Source organism: Eupeodes corollae, chromosome 2, assembly GCF_945859685.1.
Source record: "Eupeodes corollae chromosome 2, idEupCoro1.1, whole genome shotgun sequence".
Classification (NCBI taxonomy): domain Eukaryota; kingdom Metazoa; phylum Arthropoda; class Insecta; order Diptera; family Syrphidae; genus Eupeodes; species Eupeodes corollae.
In genome coordinates this window covers 13,184,847-13,205,374 of record NC_079148.1, presented here as the reverse complement: position 1 = coordinate 13,205,374, position 20,528 = coordinate 13,184,847, and the positions used below count along the sequence as shown (strand labels likewise).

The following is a 20,528-nucleotide window of genomic DNA, read 5'->3' as shown; positions in this document are numbered from 1 at the left end:
TCAGCTGTGAGGAAATCCAACAAGAAGTTCGTTCGCAACATAAATCTTTCTCATTCAATTTCAGTTTAGAAGTTCAGATTCATTTTCTGATACATAAACAAAAATCAGATTCATAAAAATGTTGCTAGATACTTTAGAGAATGTGTCTACGACTACGGCGCGTCGGTAGAACGGAACCGGAAGAATCATAATGAATGGCATAGCTATAAATACAGAAAGATACTTTTCATACCTAGGTTTTGAGTTTAGGGAAATGGGAAGATGAATATTTAATTTGTGCAATTTTTGTATGTTCCCAGGTAAAATGTGATAGGGTTTAGGTACCTGTATGATGCGGTGTGTTTCATTAATTCTAAGTGGAACGAAGGGAAGGGTGTTTTTTTTTCTTCCATATAAATAAGGACATCTTAGAGCTCTATTAAAAACACCTCTCTTACTTTTGTATCAAATTTGTTGATAACACTTTTCGTTTAATTATGGAGAAGAAAAACGTTGAACTCATAAAAAATTTCTGCGAGAAAAACCAAAATATAAACTTTTCTTTTGTTTTCTGTTGAGGTTTTTGTGGTGAAAAACTTAAGTCTCATGGAAAAGGATTATAAATTTTCACTTAAAAAGATTCTTTTTTTTACTGTTTTACTAATCTAATGGTGTGGTTACTGAGAGGTCTGTTGTAAATTATTTAAGACACACTGTGGTTGTAGACAATCAATCAAGATGAAAATACTTATTCTTGAAAACAAAAAAGGGATTAATAGAGGTTAGTTAAGGTATTTACACACCATGATTTTAAAGGGTCTGTTTTTTCTTTATGGAATTTTAAATGGCAGAAAATATAGTCCTGATGTGGTAAGTGAAACTTAATTAGGTATTTTCTTCAATAAATTAAAGTTTTTGACTTTTCTTACCCTTTTGTAGGGGTAATAACTTATTTTAGTACTTTAGGAACTTTTGATTTATAAAACAGTCATTAAAAAGCTGTTTTATTTATTTTAGAATTTTAACCTTCTGTTACATTTATGGGATATTCAAAAATGAACTATTTAAAATCTTACGAAATTATTTAATAATGTCAGAAATTAAAGTCAGTCTGAGGTTCTTTTTTAATGATTTCTAGGAGTTTGTACTTGAAAAACCCACTTGTGTGATATTCATATAAAGGGTACTAAAGGTGTTTTCAATGTATACAATGGACTCTTGCACCGTATTGGTGGGATATTCAGTCATTCTGATAATTTTTAAGATTTTTGGCGTTTTGTAGAAACCCACTTGTGGGATATTTAGCAACGTATTCGTGGCATATTCAGTCAGTTCTTAAGATGGTTTTTAGGATTTCTGGGAGTTTGTTTTTAAGAACCTACTTGAGCTATGTACATAAAAAGGAAATTTCAGGTGTTTTAATGTTCACAATGGATTGTTAGTGCCGTATTGGTGATATAAAATATTAAAAAATAAACCTTTATAAACATTTTTCAGATCATCACAAGCCGGCAAATAATTATGTTCTGCTTCTTCGTGTATTTACAGTATCGTAGTCTTATTTTCATGATTTTTGTTTGTCAAATATTACAAAATAAAATACAAAATTAGGTGGGGCAACAGTTTATTGACTCTAGTGACTCACAACTCTCAACCATTCTTGTGTGCGAGTAAAGTTGTCATTGAAGTAGTCGACTTATAGTTTTAAGCCGAATCCTAACGGATAATTTGATAAAGCACTTTTCATGACAAGAATTACTCTTGGAGGATTTGTTAATTCTTCACAAGAGGCAGTACCCGTGAAAATTTGTTTTAATTAAGGTAGCACAGGCAGGGATTGAACCCAAGACCTCTGGCATGATAGCCGTATACACTTTTTTTTAAAAGGTCATTTTTATTCATTAATTCTTAAATTTATCTTATAGCTAGACAAAAATTCATAAAACTAGCCTACCATAACTTACTGGTCCCATATGGACACTCTAAGTTAAAATAAAGCAGATAATTCTAATGCCTTTCGGCCCTTAGATCTACTTTACTGTAATTCATTTTATTTATTTTTGTTTATTAGAAAATAAAAAAAAATTAATACCTTTTATTATTTTTACTTAAAAACTACTTAAAATAAGTTCCTTAAAATAAAACTTAAAACTAACTTAAACTACCTGTTGTACCTATAAACTATTTGAAACTAGATCAACCACAACAGCAAATCTAGCTATCTATAACATTTTTTTGATTTTCATATATTGTTTTGTTGCTTTTTTTTTATTTTAATTTAATTCAAATTTTGTTTTGTGTCACCATGCCTATTCTTCTTAAAACTAAACCCTAGAACTGTAAAAGAAGTATGAAAGCCGGCCAAAGCTTAAAACCCCATCCCCACTACCCACTATCAAGTGCCGATTGAAGCCACCAGAACTGGTTCTCCTGCTTCACCCTATCAGTTCGGTCACGTTCGTGCACAGCCCTACTGAACCGAAGGAGCTCTGCTCCGCCTTGTGCCATGACGTCCCGATTGTACAGGAGTCGCCTATCCACGGTTCTTCGTCTGACGTGGTAGATTAGCGGAACTGCCAATCTATCCTGTACCAGACCGCATCTATCTAAAAAGAGGAATGCCTCTAGTGGAATGAAGCCGCTCAAGCTTGCACTCTCTAAATACTCGTCGGATAGAACGCCCCAAACATGAAATTCTTGGTCGAAGACATAGCTCTTGCAATGTGACCTCGAACGAGTTTTATCACTAAATTGTCAATTTTGTTGATTCGAGTCCCGTTGTATAGGACCTTGTTGGAATAGTAATGCACGCAAGAAGAATCGGATGTTTGATATAAGCCGGCACAGCGTCGTAAACACTTCCACTCGAACACCCGAAACTTCTCAATCTTTGAAGGGGCAACGTATGAGCTCCATGTAGCAAATTACCTTCACTCTGGAGTCAAGCCTACTGCTGTAAGACACCCGTTTCGTCAAAGCGAGGGCTCCTCTGGCCCTGCATTCATTCATAAATGCATCAGCATTTATATGTCTGTCGAAACATATGTAAATATTGATCTAACCGGTACTTCACTACACTTTTGCTAGCTAATGGCTGCCAGTGAAGATCAACGATGACCATCTTGTGCCGACTTCTGGACATTTATAAGCAGTTTCCAGTCGTCGCAATATCGCAGAATCTTGTCGAAATCACGCTGCAAGAGAATTCTTATAATCTCAATCGTTCGGGCCGTTCTGAACGCAATTAGATCGTCGGCGTACGCAATTGCCTTATTGTAAGACTACCTATCCGATCGCTGGTGTAAATGCTGAAGAGAATCGGTGAATTTACCGCTCCCTGTGGAAAACCATTTTTAATTGAGAATGTTGTGGTAGAAGTTAAATTGCCACTTTTGAAAACAAACTTCCTACCGTTAAGCATATCATAAAGTATATACAACAATGGTTTACTTATGCCAAGCCTGCTCAGTTTTAGGTTAAAGACCCTAGAACCATATGGTGTCAAAAGCCTTTTTCAAATCAACCAGAATAGCACCTGTGCATTGTTGTTTTGATTTACTCCATTGGATATCAGAAACGAGTTTAGACGCAGCATGAATTGTGTCATGACCCGCCTTGAACCCGAACTGTTTATCCGGAGTTATTTTGTTGTCCGCAGCCCACTTAGGCAGAGCCCTGTTAATGATCTTTTCGAAAACTTTGCTGATGCTCGGAAGAAGACTTATCGACCGAAGATTTGACGGATTGGATTTGTCCTTTCCCTTTTTTCGGGAGAGGATGAACCACAGCGGTCTTCCAATGCACTGAATAATATGCATTATTGAAGAGTGTGGTGTAAATCTCAAGTCTTAGTACAACGTTGGATATACCATCGACACCTGCTGACTTTTTGTTTTTTATTGAATTGAAGATGAGCTGAAGCGCAACCTTCGTTACTAACAAGGGATTTGGTCCCGTTTGCTCGGCGATAATGGCATTTGCCAAGGAATCGTCATTGAACCGCATGAAACCGCGGTTCTCAGATCGCCATTGTGTGATATCATTTCGAATATAAAAGTGATTAAGTAGGGCTCTGTTTTCCAGGTCGTGGTTGTGGCGAATGATAAGATTCACCTTGTACACTTGCGGGAAGGAAGCTCCCACCGCCTCACTTTCTCCTTCAGATCATCAGTTATATAAAAGTTATTGTCAAAGATTACTTCTTCTGGATCTATTTGCGCTGTCATGAGTACTTCCCTGTTCTCTTCAGTTCTTTGGAGTTTCAGACTCGGAAGGTCATTTTCGTTCTTTTTCCTGAATATTTTGTTGATTTTAGGGAACATACTAGGGTCATTCGAATTAATGGACCGAATCATGCGGTCCCAGTACTTGTTAATTGATAACCTGTAGTTCTCCTTAATCAACAGATTGACATTTTTAATTGACGTCATTAGTGTCCTAATCTTCAAGTCGTGTGGATCTGTAAGTTGCCTGTACAAGTTTTTGAGTCTTGTCAGTAGGCCACTCTTGTGCCTACATAGTGCGTCAATAGTCGCGTTTCTGTATGCGTCCATTTGGTCCTGTTTTTTGTACTTGGAAATCTGTTATTAATGTTGGTCAGTTTCTGTATTTGCCAGGTTTTTGGTGGGGCAATGTCACTCGAATGAAGTTCTCTCGCTAGGGCGTTGGTGAAACGAGGCTAACGTATCTCACTGTAATTGTAAGAGTACGCTGCAACGTATTTCTGCAACTCCACGTGTTCGTTCGGAATCTGCATTACAGCAGCCAGTCCGCAGTGATCACTGTCGTACTCGACTGTCTGTAAGCAGTTTCGAGGGTTATTACCCACTTTGTCTGTAACTATCAGTCTTGTGTCGTACAGCAACAGATCCAGAAATCAGCCACTTCTTGGATACGATGGCTTTTCAGTAGCCAGCAGGTCGACGCCATATTCAACGCTATAAAGATTCATCAAATAAAAATGATGGCTACCTCTGGGATTACTATGTTGATTTCCCCAATCTTCATGTTTTGCGTTCAAATCACCGGCCAATATGAAATAGTTTTCTTCCAAGCTCAGTCTCAATCGATATGTATTTCATTTTCAATAATAACCCATCTTTAGATGGGATTTTCAAAAAAGATCATATTCCTTTACAAAATTATATAAATTTCCTTAATTGGCTTTCCCATTTCATCAAGGTAAAATTAAACCAAGTAAATATTAAAAAAGATCCAAAGGAAAATGGTGTTGTTCCAGAACATCAACACTCTTCTGATGATGTTCTGGAATCCCAACAACGATGCCAACGACGACGGACACGACGACGACGCACGACGGCGACGTACAGTGCAATGGAACGTTGTTTTTGTTTTTAATTAATTCGCTTTACTATAGGTTAAAGAAGATTGATAAGTGGCGAGTGATGAGGTGTAAACATGAAAATTGCTTTGATTTTTCCAGAACAAGAACAAAAATGTTCGTCTCTAGGTATACGAGTATCTATAGAATACCTATCTACAAATAATTACAAGGGGTGTTTTTAAGTTAATTACATGGTTTGTAAATACGGATACACACAGAAACCTGTTGATAAATTGATTTAAATTTATTTACTTTTTCGTTTGTGGTGTAAGTGTATGTTTTTAATAATATTTATTTGCCATAAGAAGATTTAATCAAACAGTTGTAGTGGAAAAGATACTTTTATTTGGTTAATGGGAAAAGAAACACACTGTTTCAATGCAGAAAAATGAAATCATTCTGTCTGTGTATCATTATTTCAAACTTCCCATAGGGTGTTGTTGCTAGCAGTCAGATTCGTCAAATTGAAAAATTATTAAATTCATGACATTTCAAGGTGCCTAGCAACTATATTCATGGTTTTTAGTACGTTTGTTTAACAGTCTTAATTTAAATTTGTCATTGCGTTATAAACTTAAATTTACCTATTCTATTTTTGTAAATTTTGTATCATTTTGTTAACGGCTTAACTTGTGATTTGATTCTTTCTTTCGTCATTCTATTATTTTCGTTCAAAAAATTCGTTATTCAACTGCCGTGGCTATCACGGCACAATAAAGTTGAGTTCAAGAAAAGCATGTTTTTCTTAAAGAGAAGCCTAAAATTAATAGGATAAAAAAACTATTAAAACTGCAGTCCACTTAAAACGAACTTTACATTTGGTCCTTCGAGCCGGATTTGCTTGCATATTTTCCATGTTTAGGGACGGACAACAGACTAATTCTGAGCATTTACGAGACTGGTTTGCAGGTTCATGAAGTGTTTTTTTTTGGGATCGTAACGTCCTTAATTGCAAACTGAATTTAAAGATATCAGCTTCAGTATCCCAAACTAATCGAAGTAATTTAACGCTAAAGCCACCCATCGGCATGTCACTTAAAATTTCGAGGCCTTCGGCTTCAAATGTTGATAGGAATGTCGAAGAGTTAGAAGCCCATTTCCGAAACTCCATTCCCGATTGCCTAACGATTTTACACAAATCGTTTTTAGTTTGAACCACGTCTTCAGCCGAGTAGAACCCTTCGTTGTAATCATCGACGTAAAAATGGTACTTTAGGATGTTGATATTTTGTTAAACCGTTAATACATATCTGCTTGAGGACTTTGGTAGCAAAAAAGGATGCCGGAGCTATTCATAAGTCAAAGTCAAGAGACGCCAGTCGAAAGGCTCTTGGTTAATGCCCTCGGTCCAAATAATTCGTTGGTAATTGGTATTATCGTCTTTGACCATGTTTTGGCGATACATTTTAGGAATATCCGCCTATAATGCTACCGCGTTTTTCGAAATCTTATTAGTGAGGTCACGAGATCGTTTTTGTGACAGATCCTACCATCAAGCAATCGTTAAGGGCAATGTCATACTTGATTAACAAGACGCATTGAATACTACCCACAGCTTCGTCGTTGTGCTTAAGGGTTTTAAGATGGCGTGGTGAGGCATATAAAAGGAAAGCTGATGTAATTCGCTCGGCAAAACCGGTGCCATGTTGCCTAATAGCTCATACCCATGCATAAATCGGATATATTAATGTTTTAGATCAGGATTATTAACAACGTTTATACCAACAGGAAACTTTTTTTCAGTCAACCATATCTCGAGTACGCACAGAGACGACGCCAAAAAAAACAAAACTGGAGAGAATTTTGTTAATCATTTGGAGTCATAAAAGATTCCAACAGGCTTAGATGGAACATTGTAATTTATTTTTTCAGAAAAATCCTAATGGATTGCGTATAGCCTCTCAAGTTGATTCGTAGGAAGTACTGATGATGACTTGTAAGGATTTTCGATCAATAATAAATATTGAAGGTAGTACCCGTGGCATGATGGTTTGTGCGTTGGACTGTCATGCAAGGGGTCTTGGGTTCAATCCCTGCCTGTGTCACCTTAATTTAAAAAAAATAATTTCGCGGGTACTGCCTCTTGCGAGGAATTGACAAATCCTTCAAGAGTAATTCTTGTCATGAAAAAGTGCTTTCTCAAACTAGCCGTTCGGATTCGGCATAAAATTGTAGGTCCCTCCATTCCTGACAACATTACTCGCACACAGGAATGGTTGAGAGTTGTAAGTCACTAGGCCCTGGTTCACAACGGACTGTTGCGCCACCCCATTTGATTTGATTTGAATAAATATTGAAGTACTGGCTTGCATTGCCTCTTACGCCTGTTGAAAAACATTTGGTAAAAATTGGGGGTTTCAATAGAAGTTGATTTTGCGTTTAGGATGGAGTTGGTTTAAGAATTTTCTCTGAGAAATTTAATGTCTCTAAATCTTTTCAGAAACCTAATTTTGCCAGTGTATTTCAAGATGAATTCCTAGCTATCAGAGAACAATCAAGATTCCACACTGGATCCTCCTCTTTTGATAACGTCAACACTCTCCGGATCATTAGTAAACGATACGTTGAATATCAAGCACCACTACACCTGCTGTTCATCGACTTCGAGAAGGCCTTTGATAGCGTCAAGAAGGAGTACATCTGGTTAGCTTTGTGAAGGAGAGGCGTTCCAGAAAAACTAATTGCTATTATAAAGGCAACCTATGATGGATTCAAGTGTCACATTCTGCTCGATAGTAGGTTGTCAGAGGATTTTTAAATACGTGGTGGAGTCAGACAGGGCTGTATTCTGTCGCCAATATTTTTTTTTTGGTGGTAAGTGATGTACTGCGCGCAGCTTTGTCAGGTTGCGGAGGGATCAAATAGACTTTGATATTTTACATAAAGCACTTGGATTAAAGGAATGATGTTTACTTACTCTCTTATAGGATCATGGATCTTCTTCAAATGACAACAAGTATGGAAAGAAAACCAGAAATCGTGGAGCTGAAAATTAAGTCCGGTTAAACAAAAATGATCAGTCTCAGAACCTGACTTTCCTCTCAAATACATTTTTCCTCACAACCGGTTAAGAAAGTAAAGAGCTTAAAATACCTTGAAAGTATCGTCTCCATCAAAGATTGATCCAAACAAGACGTCATCTGCCGCATCGGCAAAGCAAAAGCGGCGTACGGTATGTTGTCGAAACTTTGTAGGAATAACTCTATCAGCTTAAGAACAAAACTACGATTGTTTCGCACAAATCTCGAATCTGTACTTCTTTATGGGTGCAGCACCTGGAAAGTTACTTCAGACATTACAAGGAAGCTGCAACCTTCGTGAATAGATGTCTTTGCAACATGCTAAGGATTTTCTGTTCAAACCGAATGTCCAATGAGGTCCTTAATATTAGGACAGGTCAGGAACCTACAGACTCTATTATATGAAGGCGTAAGTGGAATTCGCTTACAGAAGAACGACCGAGAAGGACATGGAGCAGGGCAGTCGAGGCAAGAGTTGGAGTAATCTGAAACTTATCTCCAGAAACCGCACACGATGGCGGTTCGGCGTAGTACAGGTCCTATGCCACTTAAGAAATCCCCAATAGACTTAACAGGTCCGAGGACCTAAGGAAGTAAGTAAACCAAATCAAAATAAAAAAATGGTTATCTTCTCTGACATCCAGGAAATATTATAGCTTTTAATACGACTTCATCGCTTAATTTTCATAACTCACTTGCAGAAAGGGCAAGCCCTCCTGGGGCTATGAAGGGCAAAAATGTTCTCAACTTTTCTGGAAAAATCCAACCGCAATTGAAACAGTCTAACGGACTGTATTACGTCAAGAAAGATGTGTCCTATATCCAAACATGACACTGATCGATAGGATAACATGCATGCAGTATGGTCGTGAGACCAACATGAAAGGGAAACCGTGATTTACTTTCTCTGTTAGAGTCCTTCTCTGTCCAGTACTAGAATGACAATTTTCGGAAGGACATTCTTTAACGATCTTGAAGAATTGAAATGAGAACCAAAGAGCTTATTTTCTTTTTGAACACATCTAGTGTCGCTCAAATGTCATTATATAAATTCGTTATAAGATACTCCTTGTCAATTTACATGTCTGAAAAGTTTATGGCATCGAAACGGCACAACACTTCCCAGCACTAATTGAGTAGCACAACAAGGGCTGTTTGTGACTTCCATATCTTCTTACCTACCTCTTTTCCATCCAAAAGCTATAGTCACCTTTAGATCAGTTTATAAATTGTATTCCTAGAAATCATGATGAAGCCTAGACTAAGTTTAAAAAATGTAAATTCTATAATCTCACATCAGCAACTTAAGCAGTTGAGCTTTTTATTTTATTAATAGTCCATGATTTTCCATCAAATTTTAGAACACTCTCTTATAATGATGTTCAAAGGTTTTAATCTTATTTTTTATTTTGTGACACTTGCTATTTGAATTTTATTGAATTGAAATCTAAAACACTCATAACATTTACAAAATACCATTTAAATTTTTTTTGATTATTCCTGGATATCCTGAATATAATATAAAATCTCATTTTTATCTAAAAATAACATTTCTTCAGGTAGACTTTAAATAAATAAAAACAAAAACACACAACATTTCTGGTTTATTATTTGGTATGTAATAATAAGTGTAAAATGTCTTGAGGTTATTCCTTTTTTCTTTCTTCAGGTACCTGAAATGATGACATACGTTTATGTCCTTATTTATTTTATACATGTTTATAAAAAAGAGACCTTTTCCATCATATACACGTCCATCTGTAGAACCCAGCCATCAGACACAGGTATGTGGGTTGATATTTTCGTTTTCATTTTCATATCTTTATTATGATCGATATCCAAATATAAATATAATATAACCTGAAATCATAATTCTTTTCCTCTACGTGACATATTTTCTCAATACAGAAAACGAAATGATTTTTACTTTTTCTTCTTGTTTATCGAGAAAGATTCAAATCGAAATCTTATCAGTGGAAAATACTTACCCTCTCGGTCTTGGTCTCGACTCGACAGAGATGATAGCATAATAAATAAAATCCAGTTCAAAGATTGAAACACCTCATCGTCTTTGAACGTCGCTCGTCTTCGTCGATCTTATTGGAATCAAAATATACCCAAATATGAAAAGACAACACCAATGATATTGAATTTTTGATAAAATGCTACTGCAATTGATTGACTTATAACCAGAGGCGGGTTCTCTAATGTTGTAAAGGGTTATTCAATAGAATTCAAGCTATATGTATCGGTTTTCCCAAGAAGAGGTTTTATTTGGGTATTAAAATTTAAACGATTATTTTTAAAGAGAAATCAATAGAAGCTTCTTTTCTTTTAAAGGGGAATTTAAGTTCTTCGTCAAGTTTCTGAAAAGAAGTATTTTGTCTAAGCAAACTTTAAAAAAAGATTTTTATTCTTTAAAGGCAATACAATGGAATCCAGTCACTCAAGAAGGCAGAAGAGTTGGTAAGCCCCAGAAGTACGTGGTGAAGAACACTAGAGGAGGACTTGTTTGGATTGAGGAAGATTTGGAAGAGCTCAAACACATCGCCGGAAACCACATACGATAGCGGAAAGGATTAGTTTAGGCATTATATTTCGCTAGTGATCACCTTAGGAGTTTGTAGGTCTCAGGCCTAACATCAACGTAATAATGCTAGACATTTGATTTTAAATGATAACCAGCAATTATCCACAATTTCATTTTTTCTGTACGTACTAAGCAAGTCTTAGATATTTTAACTTAACTTGTATTGTTAAAAAATTGGTGGATACCACGCCCTCATTAAATCGTAAACCACAATTTATCGGTTATTACTTTTTTCCACTTTAAGATCTACGATGTTTTGTAATGCTTCATAATTTTGATGGCCCGTTAGTCATTCAGGAAGTTAAGTGGTTTCTAGATTTTTGAAGAATTGTATTGCAGAAATAACTTTGTTTTCTCAGCTAAAATTCAATAACAAAAGCAAGTACTGCAAATTTGCACTTCTCAGTTTGATTGATTCGATAGTTAAAGAAGGTCAAAAACCGTATGAGTTTTTCCCGCAAAAAAAGGTAGAAGTAACAGAACTTGGCTGAGCATGACGGAAAATAAAATATTTACTTCGAAAATATTACTACAAATCAGCATTTCTTTAGTATTTACAAATATTTTGTTGTTGCGCTTTAAATGGTTTTTGAAATAAACTCAGTATTATCAATTTTAGAAAAAAGTATTGTTAAGTTCCAGATCATTCCATTTTTAACAAACTTTTGCCCGTTTCAGTAATTCTAAAGAATAAAAATCTTTTTTTAAAGTTTGCTTAGACAAAATACTTCTTTTCAGAAACTTGACGAAGAACTTAAATTCCCCTTTAAAAGAAAAGAAGCTTCTATTGATTTCTCTTTAAAAATAATCGTTAATAATATTATATTTAAGTTCTTCGTCAAGTTTCTGAAAAGAAGTATTTTGTCTAAGCAAACTTTAAAAAAAGATTTTTATTCTTTAGAATTACTGAAACGGGCAAAAGTTTGTTAAAAATGGAATGATCTGGAACTTAACAATACTTTTTTCTAAAATTGATAATACTGAGTTTATTTCAAAAACCATTTAAAGCGCAACAACAAAATATTTGTAAATACTAAAGAAATGCTGATTTGTAGTAATATTTTCGAAGTAAATATTTTATTTTCCGTCATGCTCAGCCAAGTTCTGTTACTTCTACCTTTTTTTACGGGAAAAACTCATACGGATTTTGACCTTCTTTAACTATCGAATCAATCAAACTGAGAAGTGCAAATTTGCAGTACTTGCTTTTTTTATTGAATTTTAGCTGAGAAAACAAAGTTATTTCTGCAATACAATTCTTCAAAAATCTAGAAACCACTTAACTTCCTGAATGACTAACGGGCCATCAAAATTATGAAGCATTACAAAACATCGTAGATCTTAAAGTGGAAAAAAGTAATAACCGATAAATTGTGGTTTACGATTTAATGAGGGCGTGGTATCCACCAATTTTTTAACAATACAAGTTAAGTTAAAATATCTAAGACTTGCTTAGTACGTACAGAAAAAATGAAATTGTGGATAATTGCTGGTTATCATTTAAAATCAAATGTCTAGCATTATTACGTTGATGTTAGGCCTGAGACCTACAAACTCCTAAGGTGATCACTAGCGAAATATAATGCCTAAACTAATCCTTTCCGCTATCGTATGTGGTTTCCGGCGATGTGTTTGAGCTCTTCCAAATCTTCCTCAATCCAAACAAGTCCTCCTCTAGTGTTCTTCACCACGTACTTCTGGGGCTTACCAACTCTTCTGCCTTCTTGAGTGACTGGATTCCATTGTATTGCCTTTAATAAAAATCAGTCATTTCCTATTGGAAGCGTGTGTCTACTGCCATTAATGCCTTTATCCAATATATATTTATTGGATATACGATTGGGCCAGTAAACCAAAAATATGAAAACATGTTTCATTGACACCTACTAATAATTGTATGCAGTTTCCTGGTAATATTTGCGGTTAATTCCCAGGTGTTGCAACCATATAAGGATAATACGTTTAAGCACATTAGTTGTAGCTTTTGTCTTCAAGCTGATAGAGTTGTTCCTCCAAACTTTGTATTACAAACGCAGGCTTAGATTTCTCGATAGAAGTAGTAATACCTTGTTCCGTTCTGCCTTCAATAGAGACCATACTTCCAAGATACTTCAATCTTTCTATTTTGTCTACTGTTTTTTCTCGAGCCTTTTTGCCATTTGATGGAGATTCATTGCTCTATAAGATAGCAAGCATAGTCTGCATATTCTAGATGTTTGTGAAAGTCCATCTTATTTCTCCGTTTCCTGTGAAAACCGCAAGCAGCACATCACTGATCACCAATAAAAAAAGAATCGGTGACAAAACGCAGCCCTGACTCAAATGTGGACTACTCCTCTGGCAACCTTAAAATTTATACTCATCGTAAGTCGCCTGTCCTTCGACCAGTGATCTTTTTCAGTCGAAAACTGACGGACAATGAAAAGAAGTTCTACTCCTATGAACTGGAAATGCTCCCCATAGTGGAGAGTATACCTCTTGGGTAAGAATTTTAAGGTCGTAACAGATTGCGAAGCCATTGTAGCAACAAGCAAAAGATCTTTCCTAGAATGGGTCGATGGTAGCTTAAGCTCTAAGAAACCGTCCATCAGCCAGGTACTAAAGCGGCATACATGGATGCTCTAAGTCGACAACCGCATGATTACGAACTACCCCCAGAAGAAGTATCATTGTTTGTGCTAAATGTCAACATAGCCTAGGACGACTGGCTATAGCCACAATGCAGTGGCAAGATGTTAAGTTACCTAAAAAAAGAGTATCGAGTGAAAGTATGTCGTTTGTTCCGATTAGGAGGAGAGATGGGCAGTTCCAAAGGCAATTCGATGGCGAGTGTTGAAGCTCTGCCACGATGACGTAGGTCATTTCACTGATGAGAAGACACTTTCGAGGCTTAGGGAGACATACTGGTTGCCCAGGATGACGGGATACCACGAGGTCGTATATAATGTCCTGCGTCGACTGTGCATACGCCAAACGTAAAGGTGGTTTAATTGAAGTGGAACTGCATCCCCCAAAACGAGTTCTACTGCCCTTCGACACTGGATCACCTCGGACCTTTCCCGGTTGGAAAGGGAGGGACCAGGTACGTGCTTGCCATTGTCGACAACTTCACAAAGTATTCAGTACTTCGAGCAGTGAAAACTACAAAAACTCGGGGGCGTCCTAAATGTTTTGGCTGAAGTTACGGGGTATTTTGGCGTCCCTCGCATGCTCATAACCGACAGATGAACAGCTTTCACCGCCAAATTATTTGAGCAGTATTGCGACGAGAACGATTTCCAGCACATGAAAAATGCCGTGAGGACACCAAGAGCAAATGGCCAGGTGGAACGCTGCAACCGCACGGTTCTCTAGTCACTGAAGTGCACCCATTCCAGCGAAAGAGGTAAAGACTGGACCAGCCACTTGTGATCGATTCAAAGGGGTCTAAACACAACCAAGAACTCTACTACTAGGGCAAGTCCACACGAACTATTGTTTTCCTACACTCCGAGAGACATTCTGGGCAGTAAACTATTGTTGGAGCTGTTAAGAAAATCAATGTCTGAGAAGGAAGAAGTAGATGAACGAAGGGAGTCCGCACTTCAGAACATCATTCGAAGTCAGGTTGTCCAAAAGAAGTCATTTAACCAGAAGCACCGGAAACCATCCCAATATGAGGTAAATGATTTAATATTAATTGAAAACGAACAAGTTGTCACAGGTACATCACGGAAGCTTGAGCCAGCTTTTCGAGGTCCATACATTATTACCAAGGTGCTCCCGAACGATAGGTTTGTTGTTGAGGACATTCCTGGAATGCAACGCAATCAACGAAGGTTCAGTACAGTCATGTCATCAGACAATATGAAGTGATGGTGTGAACTGCCAGAAGACCCATTCGAGAACACCGGTAAGGACGATGAAGACAATGACGCCGATGGTGACGATGCTGTTGATCCTGAGGACATGATCAAATGATAGGATGGCCTGGATAAACTGTAGAGCTATAAATAGCTCTAGTATTATATTGTTAAGAGTTAGTTGGAGTTTGACTATCGCATAGTAAAGAATCCATCAAAAAATAAAACCAGATGTAAATAGGCCAAGTGGTGGTCAATATTCAACGCACTGCTCAATTTATTTCAACCTTTGGAAAATTAAATACTGTATAAATCCCTTCAATTCATTTAACAAACCACTATAATTGACACGAAGGGTACAAATATCCCCCATTTATCTTCTCTATTGACGCCTCTGGTTGCAACATCAAATATCCTTTTTTTCGTATACAATTTTAGAGCATATAAGTTTCAAACAAACAAACAAATGTTGCTATAACAATAAAGAACCCTCCACCCCTTCTTTTAAACCGTCATTTAGCTGATTGAATCGAATTTCGAATGATTTCAATGACGGTTACTGGTTTTCGTTTTCCTATTCTTTATCTATTTAACTTCTATATCACCGGCTTCGGCTTTCGACTTCGGCACCGCTACCTGCTTGCTCCTTTTGAGTTTTGATTTTCCAGTGAGAAAAATAAAAACATTCAACAAAACAAAACAAAAAAATAAAATAAATCCAATCCCACATCACCATCAAGTACCGATCAAGTAAAGGTTAGGTGAAGACGAAGAGAGGGGAGAGGGGAAAACAGAGACTAGAAAGATATCAATCTAAATTACTCTTGAAAGATAAATGCAATCCAATTTATCATTGAAAAAATAAATGTGTGCACATAAAAGAGTCCAAATTCCAATTGTGTGGGTTGGTAAATCAAAAAGATAACAACAACAACAAAAACAAAAAAAGTATCTTTAAAATTGAAAAACGTAGGTAAAAGTTACGAGTATCTATGAACTATGATTGTGACATAGTTGTGTCGTATAGAATAAAAGAAGGGTGACAATTGACAGTGAAAAATGCAATTGCTATTTTATATCTCTACCTTTATCCCTCCCCCTCTTACTCTGCAAATGTATCTAAGTATCTATAAATTGTGACAAAAGTATCTATCTGAAGGAGGAAGTTAGCCATCACCCCCGACTACTACTACTACGACCACGACCCCGATTCATAGTACTCGTTTTCGAAAACTGTTTGCATAAGAACAATGAATGAGATCCGAGTCCAAACCGAAGGGGCTATGAGAGCAAAGAGCTTCGGTCTTCCCTCTCAATGCACAATTTAATACCTAATTTTGTTTTATATCAAAACCAAACTATTCAATTTAATATCATCATAGTCATAGACCCACCATCATCATCATCATCGCCAACGCCATCTACATCGCCATTATCGTGCTATCCAAGCAATATGAAATATGAATGAAAAAAAGACTGGAGAAGGGGAGACGGTTTAGAGTGCAAGAAAAATCATAACTCGCACGAATGGAAATGCATAAAATTACAGTTTTGGCTATGAAATTCCTCATCTTCAGCTTTAAGTATCAGCATCGGACTTCAGACTTTAGACGGGAAAAGATCCCATACTCTCCTTATTCTCAAAACCGTCCATCGCCCCATCTTTGCCTTCATATAATAAGAAAAAGATACAAAAGTTTTTAAGTACAGAATGAGAAAATATATAATATCTTATACTCTTTTTCCTTTTGTAAAGTATCTATAAGTACGAATATTCTGTTCTTCTGTACATCTATATACATAGAACCCTACGTCGACGTTATGATGACTGAAGTTCTCATTGTGAACTCTTCCGGATTAAGTTTTGTCTTTGTTTCCTGTTAATCTTCTCAAGTAATCATTTTCCTTTCACCATCAGAGAAAAGATTGTTTCATAAAGAATTGGATTCCCATTTTCCATTCGGAATTATTTTTGTTTCTCTTCATTTCAGATATTTGTAGCTACCTAAAATTTTTAGAAAATGAATAACCCCTCTTTGGTCGCTATAAGCTTTTAAAGAATTTAAAATTTTAACATCAAGCCCGAAAAATGATGAACCTTCCCCACAAAAGAATCGGGGAAGAAAGATGATAATTTGAGTATCTATATAAAAAATATTGTTTTTTTGTTGGTGTAAAGAAGTTCCGTTTTGCGGTTTTATATTTAAAAATTAAGACAAAATAAAGAGTAAAAGTGGGTCGCATGAACTTGCTCTTATATCCAAAGAAGGACAATTTTAAAATAGTACCAATGTTTCAAGATTTTGTTGAAAGTTGAGATTTGATACTTTGTTTTTAAATACTTAGTTTATTTTATCGTTATCAAATTGTACTAATTTTTATATGTTTGATGTATTGAACATAAATATGTTTACTGTTCAGAATCTTAAAACATCAGGTTATGGACCTAATCACGATCTAAATACAAAATAATAAGGAAATTAATTATTGAAAAGCTTCGGGGAAACAAAAACTTGGAAGACTGGAAATTTTCCGTTGAAGCTTATTTCCCAATGAAAGGATATTGGAAGGATGTTTCTGATGGTATTGAGACGGAGAAGGATGCAACGAAGCTCTTAAACGCAAAATCGGAGCTTATATTGCTTGTTGAAAGATCCATTTATCCTCATATAAGACATTGCAAAAGCGCTAAGGAGATTTGGGAATATCTTCAGAAAATTTTATTAAGATTCTGGTCTTGTAAGGAGAGTTGGGCTCATCCAAAAGTTTTGTTCTACAAAATTGAAAGATTTCTCGTAGATGCGTACATTAATGATGTTTTAAATACATCGTACAAGCTCAGGTCTGGTGGTCTTAACCTAGCTGAAGAATGGATAAGATCAATGCTTTTAGCTGGTCTTCTCGAAGAATACAAGCCAATGATAATGGGAATCCAAAGCTCTGGGATTTTTATAACAGGAGACAGTATTAAAACCAAACTTCTTCAAGACGTTTATTTGGATGCAAGTCAAGATGCTGCTTTTGTTGGCAAGAACAAGAAAAACTTTGGAAATAAGAACTTTAAGGGTCCTAAATGTTACAACTGCAACGAATTTGTCCAAAAAAGAATAAGAACTATCAAGAAAAGAAGAATGCGATATTAGGATGTTTTTCCGTCACGGCTCTTTACAAAGAAGAATGATATTTCGACTTTGGAGCGTTAGCTCACATGTGCTCAAATAGTGCATGCTTTTCAAGTAAGATGGAAAATCTTAACTATGAGGTAATTGTTGCAAATAATTTAAAAATGTAAGTCCAAGCTAAAGGTAAAGTCAATATGAAGGTATTTATTGGAAAATTCAAAGAAAGTGAGGTTGAATTTTTAGAAGTCCTTCACGTTCCTGACTTATGCATTAATCTTTTATCAGTCTTGAAAATTGTTCAGAAGTGTTTTTCAATGATTTTTTCCAAAGATGGATGTTTAGTGAAAGACCAAAGGGGTAATGTTGTTGCGACTGCAAGCTTAGTGAACAATATGTTCCAACTCAACAGACCACCCAACAAAAGTGCATATGTTACAAAAGATGTAGCTTCACACGTTGAACTTTGGTACAAGCGCGTTGGACATCCAAACACACAAACTATAATTCCAAAAGTGGAGCAGAATATGGATTATGATAGTTCAAAAATCAATTGCATCACATGTATCAAAGGTAAAATGGCACGCCTGGCGTTTAACTCAATTGGAATTAGAGCAGAATCAATATTAGAACTAGTACACACAGATCTTTGTGTCCGATTGAATAAAAATCAATTCATGCTCATTCATTCATGTTCAAAGTACATGCTTCTATTCATTGATGCTTTTTCAAAAAAAGTCTTTGCGTTTTTCATTAAAAGCAAGAATGAGGTAGAGGAAAAGTTCCTTGAGATCAAAAATTTTGTCGAAAATCAGACTGGTAACAAAATAAAGGCCATAAGAAGCGACAATGGAAAGGAATATTGCAGTTTTAAGATAAGGAAGATTCTAGCAAATGCAGGCATTCAACATCAAACAATGGTTCCATATTCTCCACAACAAAACGGGTTGGCAGAAAAAATGAATTGAACCATAATCGAAAAAGTGCGTTGTCTTCTCATCGAGTCTGGTTTACACAAACGTTTTTGGGCTGAAGCTTCAAATACGTCAGTTTATTTAACGAACAAAACACCTTGCAAAGGTACAAAACAAAAAACACCTGAAGAAATCTGGAGTGGAAGAAGAGTGAATCTGCAGCATCTTAAAGTTTTCGGTTGTCAAGCAGTTATTCACATTCCAAAAAAAAACGGAAGAAACTCGATGCCAAAGGAAAAGAAGTAATTTTTATCGGATATTGCACACACTCAAAATCATATCGCTTCTATGACGTTAAGAAAAAAGAAGTCATAATAAGTCGAGACGCAGTTTTCCATGAGCAAATTTTTCCAAAAGATGGTGAGACAAACGATACATCTTATTGTGATATTTTTACACGATATGATTCAATGGGGAATGAAGACGAAATTCGATCAGTGAATTCAAGCAATGAAATACCAATCGAAATAAGTGACGAAACGCCAAGTGAAAACAGTTTTTTGGATGCTCAAGATGATTTCATTGTTGAAGAATCTTCAGAAGGAATAATATCTGAGAGAGGAAAAAGACAATCTACGAGAATAAGAAATTCACCTGAAAGATACGGTTATCTATCGCAAAATCGATCCGTGTATTTATTACAAGATAAACAGAACAAATAACAAAGATGAAAAAAGAATTATCAAAGAAAATTTGGCTAAGTCATTCGAGATGAAAGATTTTGGAGAAGCTTAATTTGATTTATCCTTTGCAGTGGGGGATTTATCAAGATCACATTGGATAGCGGTTAAACGACTTTTCCGATATATAAAAGGAACAATAAATTACAAGCTAGAATACATTCGAGATATTGAAGGATGTTTAGAAGTGTTTTCGGATGCTGACTGGGCTAGTGACTCAGATGACAGAAAATCAACTACAGGTTATCTCTTTAAATACCAAGGAGGACCTATATTGTGGAATACAAAGAAACAACCTACTGTCGCTCTCTCCACCACAGAGGCTGGCTTCAATCTATATTGCGAGAACTAATTAATTGGAATCAAGAACTTATATTGCAAAGCGATAACAAGAGTGCAATAAACATTATCTAAAAACCACGTTTATCACACACGTTGAAGCACATTTATATAAGGCATCATTTCATTCGAGATTTTATAGAAAGTAATAAATAATAAAACTAAAATATTTGAAAACTGAAGAGACGCCTGCTGATGTTCTAACCAAAGGACTCCCTGCTACAAAACATAACAACTGTGGTACTCTCATTGATATAAAAGTATACAAACCTAGTGGGGGTGTTGAATGTTGAGATTTGATACTTTGTTTTTAAATACTTAGTTTATTTTATCGTTATCAAATTGTACTAATTTTTATATGTTTGATGTATTGAAAATAAATATTATTACTGTTCAGAACCTTAAAATATCAGATTTAAAAACCTATGACTGAAATACAAGTTAATCTTTAAAAATTTCAACTTAAGCAATTTTAAAAAGAAATTTTTGATCGAACTTACTTAAGATGGTGCTACAGTCCAACAAAATTTTCCATTAAGCTCGATCCCTAGTACACTCAAATTTCGGTATAGATCCACCACCTTCCTCTACCGCGATGCTTTCTTTGGGCTTAGATTTGAAGATTTTCAGGGTCCAGAGCT

At 35.9% G+C, this 20,528-nt stretch overlaps 1 pseudogene; it reads left to right on the top strand.

The window, feature by feature from the left end:
- Positions 1-14,473: 14,473 nt before the first annotated feature.
- Positions 14,474-20,528, top strand: part of LOC129944159 (DNA ligase 1-like) — a 29,748-nt pseudogene continuing 23,693 nt past the window's right edge.